This window comes from Pseudorasbora parva, chromosome 8 (assembly GCF_024679245.1).
Source record: "Pseudorasbora parva isolate DD20220531a chromosome 8, ASM2467924v1, whole genome shotgun sequence".
Taxonomy (NCBI): Eukaryota; Metazoa; Chordata; class Actinopteri; order Cypriniformes; family Gobionidae; genus Pseudorasbora; species Pseudorasbora parva.
Genome location: NC_090179.1, coordinates 37,457,851 through 37,463,850, shown reverse-complemented (window position 1 = coordinate 37,463,850; position 6,000 = coordinate 37,457,851).

Sequence of the window (6,000 nt, the reverse complement as noted above, 5' to 3'; positions counted from 1 at the left end):
TTTTATATCCACTTGCACAACACTTAAATGAATGGCAGTTGTATAGTTTAGTCCAAAACTCTGTTCAGGTCTGTTCTAAAGCCCTCACCCATCAAATTATGTCTATTTTTCATTTTCTCCTCTTTTTGTTTTGATCGAATCAACAGAAGTCTGTTTTTAAGGGATACACTCCCTTAAGCATGATGGATGTGAAGCGTTTGGTGTTTGCTCTTTCCAGTGAATTATACGCACATTTTCAGTCTTCAGGAGATGATGTGCATGTGTGCTGCAAGTGTTGGACTAAATAATGGCTAGTGGAAAATGTCACTGGGGTGTTTACTGTCATCGTGTCAGGTTTGGTTTTCCATTGCTCCTCATCTGCAGTGGAATAAATCTGCTTTTCAGTCATAGTTTCATTTCATCATTGCATTTTTGTTGGTGAATTCAGTGTGCATTTGCCATAAGGGGTGAACTTATAGCGGCTGGTCAAATATATTAAATTTTAATCTAGACTGCAATTTAAAAGTGGAAAATGAATTTTCTACTAGCTACCTGTCCATTACGTAATATCTCAAGATGTCCCAGTTCGTTTATGTGTATCCCACCCATAAAATCGCTGTTATATGTAAATGAAGATTCAGTATTGTGATGCTTGACACATACTTTTTTTTCACTTGAGACATTTTTTGGTCCCCATGAAGAAAACATCTTATAAATCATACAGAAGGAGTTTTTTTGAGAAAGTAAAAATGCAGAATGTTTCCTGTGATGGGTAGGTTTAGGGGCAGGGTTAGTGTAGGGGGATAGAAAATACGGTTTGTACATTATATAATCCATTACGCCTATGCAAAGTCCCCATAAAATGTGTGTGTGTGTGTGTGTACATGTTATTCTAGCCTGATGGGGACTTCAACCTGAATGCACACAGACTCATGCACTGTAAAAAAAAAAATTGGTTGTTTTTTGTTGGTTTAACTTAAAAAAGTAAGTAACCTGGTTGCCTTAAAATTTTGAGTTTATTGAAATTAAACATTTGAGTTGATACAATGAAGGAAATTTGTTTAATAAATAGAAACTCAAAATATTATTGTATCTGAACCACATAAAAAATTTGATAAAGCATGAAAATAGCACAATTTGGCATGTGTCACTGCGTCATCAGAAATAAAACACACACAATTACCCAATATGCTTACAAAATCTTTTAATAATATTTTAATAAAGGTTGTCGAATCTCAAAAATATTTTATTGTATTTACTCAAAATTTCAATTTCAATGAACTCAAAATTTTAAGGCAACCAGGTAACTTTTTTTCTAAATATTTTTTTTACAGTGTGGGGACTCGTGTCACTGTGGGGACCTAAATTGAGGTCCCCATGGGTACAAAAGATTATAAATCATACATAATGAGTTCTTTTGAAAATGTAAAAATGCAAAAAGTTTCCTTTGATTCGTAGGTTTAGGGGCAGGGGCAGTGTAGGGGGACAGAATATATGGTTTGTACAGTATAAAAACCATTACGTCTATGGTGAGTCCCCAGAAAGATAGCGCACCAGACGTGTGTGTGTGTGTGTGTGTGTGTGTGTGTGTGTGTGTGTGTGTGTGTGTGTGTGTGTAAAACATGAGCGTGCAACATTTCCATGTTATCAAAATAAAACAATAAAAACTTGTGAAATCAATTACAAATGGAAATTTAGCAGAAGAAAATCCATAAAAGTACTAGAAGTGTTTTAAGTGTTAGAGAACGTCTTTATTAGAAAACAATATGAATATCGACTCGAGTTACTTCAGTTGACCTGCTCAATAAGAGGGAGCCTGCTGTTTTATGCCTTTATATTTTATCTTGTGTATTGTTCACAAGGCACCAATCTTTTATTTGAGAGAGTAAATCACATTTAGAGCATATTTTTGCCATTCACCAATAAATAGTTAAAAATGGACTAAATGCAATTTGAATGTCTTTGTTATAAATCTCTCATGTTTCATAATGATGAACACTGACCATGAATATTTGAATGTTTTGTGCATAGTCAAAGAGCAGAACTAAGCCTGAGGTAAACTTGTGGTATTAGTTGTTTAAATAGGACACAGTTGTCAAAATGAAATGCAGTAAAAAGAAAGAAATGTGCATCAACACACAAAATCTGTAAGTACTCAAGGGAAAATAAATACCAGGACAAGAGCAAATAGATAAAGCCTAATCAAATCCTGACCTTTCACTCCTGTTTCGGGTTCAAATTCTGAACACAAAAAAAGGAAAAGGAAAGGACAGTGCATTATACAAATGGAAGTCACCATGTACTGCAATTTACTAGTAAATATACATAAACCCTTAAACTGTACATTTTAAAAGTATCTTGGTCATATATTGCATGTTAGGCTATATTAAAAAAACACTGTGAAATGCAAGTGAAAGAGTACAATTCAAACATGGGTTTTAAAAGAATAATTCTCATTAATGGAATTTAATAAATGAACGACTTTGTCAACACAGGCTGAGCTGAGCTGAGCTTATAAACCATTTTTACTGTGCGTTCTTAAAAGAGAAAGTAAAGCCAAAATCATCATCAGGATTTTCCAGAAGTCTGTGCAAAACTAATTATTTCATAGGATTTTTGCAAATCTGAGCCTTATTCATGAAGTGTTTGTAAGTAAATCTTTCCTTCTGGCAGATTTAGAATGGCATAATGTCTGCAAGGTTGTACATGCAGGTTCAGAGAGGTGAAAAATTACATAGACAATAATATATGCGTTCATTGGCTTATGATGATGTGAGCTGTGCAGAATTTCGAATGCAAATTTGACACTGTCTCTTTAAGACACATGGACAGTGTTATAAATCATAAAGGCTGTTGGTCAAACATAAGGACAGCTTGAAAATTAATTAAATTGATAGAGCTGTTAAACTTATTGCCACAAAGATTGCAGAAGTAATTCCAAACTATTTTTCCACCAAAAGACTAATCTGCAGAGACAGCGGTTAACGTTACTGAAGCTAACACATCTTTAAAGAGTCATATCATTTGCACAAGTATAAACAGGATATAAGCAATGGCTGATTAATAATCTGCTAAATACATTTTACATGCGTGATGCAGTCCACTGCAGTTTTATAAACATTTATTTTGTAATTTGTCGACGTTTGGGTCACAGATTGGGTAGAAATAGTACTGTACATTTTATTTTAGCCACTGATTAGCTAGAAAATTTGAAATACTGCATATTAAAATGTTCCTTTGATATTGAACTTCTGACTCAAACTTGCTGAGGCATGTGGAGAGGTGCTCTGATTCAATTGATTTTCCATGCTCCCTTTTCCTGGGATTAACCAGAGTTATAATGGGAAACTCAACGCCCTAGCTATACCTTTCATCAGCATCGCTCTGCCTGCCAGTATTGGCTGATCATAATGGCTGATGTAAGCCATCATCTGCCTCTCTCCTGAACTGAAGCTATGACGCAAGATTTCCACAATTAACATCATACTTTACTTTTCCGAGGGTAAAATAAAATGCTTTGTAAAAAAAATAAAAAATAAAAAAAAGGTAACACTTTAGTATGGAGACACATTTTTACTATTAACTATGATTCTTGCCCTGATAATCTCCTAATTTACTGCTTATTAATAGTTTAGTACAGTAGTTCTGTAGTGTTTTCATTTAGGTGTTGGGTAGGATTAAGGGATGTAGAATAAGGATATGCTGAATAAGGCATTAATATAGCCTAACAAGCCAGACCCACATCAAGATGTTTGGTCTGGAAACTCACCATTGACAGGGCTCAATCCGAGGGGCGGGATAAACGGTTGTCTTTCAAACTCCCTCGCTATAGGATAGCGCATGTGACATGTGAAGATTAAACTTTCGCTGTATCTGGTCAGCAAAACTCAGAACACATCTTCCCTTCTTAAGAATGACTTCAGTGCCGTTCTTTGTTCTTTTCTCAGAGAAAAGCTTAACTCAAGTCTTCCAGAGTCGCGGTCAAAGCTGATTTAAGACCGCCGTTCGCCAGTTTCTGTGTTTACTAGAAGCACGCGAGCAGAACTCGCCGTCATTATGTTAAGCCCCGCCCACCGACTCTATACACAGTTGCTGCGTCCTAAAAGTACGCACTCTTTTTGTGAAGAAAAGGTATATACTTTTGAGTGTGTAGCAGAAAAGTACGCAAGCTTCGGGACATACTACTTCGACTCTGTCGCTTAGTTACGTGCATCCCGTCACCGTTTATCTGCCCTGTCAATCATCGTCAGATTCGTCACAGTTCAAATCCTCCACATTCAATTTAATCTCCTACCGTATCGGAGAGAAATGTAGCCGCTCGTTGATCTGCCATGTGTGGGGCTTTGTGGGTCAGAGACTCTCCTCATGTGTTTGCAGTTTAAATATAATGATGCATTTAAAAGTTAATGGCCAAACGTGTCATTGCAAAAGTTCACAATGCTGCTGCAGGTGAAATATAATGTGGACAACACTGAATAAATATATTTTTGTCGGGTTAAATATTGATAGTTGGTCACTCAAACCCCTTTATCTAAACTTTTCTACTTAACCGTCGAACTCGCACATCCGTCATGTTTGTAGTTTTTTAACGCTTTTTATCCACGTTTGTAGTTCTAATCGAATCCTCGGCCAACTCGCAATGGGTTGTGGGCAATATCAGCCGTTAGAGTGCCCATCGATCCATACTACGAATTCGGACCGGAAATAGTAAACCATCCGGGAATCTTTGGAATACTCTTTTCAACATACTACGATTTGGGACATACTAATTCTATTTTCGAGTACTATTTAGGGTGGATAGTATGCGAATTGGGACGCAGGGAATGTGATCGGCCTGACTAGAGTTTGATTTTTCCAGCTCACAATCCTAGAGTTTCTAGACAACCCTTGCTGCAAATTTGATTTTCTGACGCTAGGGTGCGTCTAGACCTCTATGCTACAATGTAACCCATTCCACACCAAATGTTAAAGGGTTAGTTAAGGCAAAAATTACAATTCTGTCATTAATAACTCACCCTCATGTCGTTGGACATCTTCGGAGCACAAATGAAGATATTTTTGTTGAAATCCGATGGCTCAGAAAGGCCTTCATTGACACCAATGTCATTTCCTATCTCAAGGAACAAATAGTCCATCTCACTACAGTGGTTCTACAATCAATTTATGAAATTATTATTTGATTGTATTGTGCTGAAAAAGAAAGGCTTCATGAAGCGGTGTTTTGAAATCAGCTATCACTAAATAAGTCATTATTTATTTATTTTTGCACACAAAAACTATTCTCATCTCTTCATAAAATGATTGTAGAGCCATGAGATGGGCTTTATGACGACGTCTTTAGTGCCTTTATGGGTCTTGAGATAGGAAATGACATTGGTGTCAATGAAGGCCTTTCTGAGCCGTCGGATTTCAACAAAAATATCTTCATTTGTGTTCTGAAGATGAACGGAGGTCTTACTGGTGTCGAACGACATGAGGGTGAGTAATTAATGGCAGAATTTTTATTTTTTGAGTGAACTAGCAATTTAAATCAATAAGATCAGGCTGAAGGAAATGATAATTCACGCCTTTCACAAAAACAAAACTTTTTGAAGGACTGTTAAAACCAACAAATTACATATTTTTCCCTGTCTGTTGCCTTTGACATTAGAGCTTAGCATAGTCGCTAGTTAAGGGTTGTCCTGGGGCAATCAGCATTGTCATGATGTCATTTTCCTGAAACCCCGGAGTCATTACTCACATAAATCCTGAAGCCCTCGGAGCATTTATGTTCAGGTGATTGGCTTCTGGCAACAAAGCCGAATGCTAAATAAACCACGACTTCAGAAAGTGCCATTGAGATGAATGGGAGTGCAAATAGCTTTCCTCGCTGGATTGCAAAAAAATGTATCTTTTTTTGCTCATGTTTGCCTAGCACTTAAAAATGGTCAGATTCATATATTTTTTTATGCATTTTACATTATCTCTGTGTGGCCTTGTTTAGAAACAAATAAGGGTGTGTTTGGAGTCTTTATGTTCAAG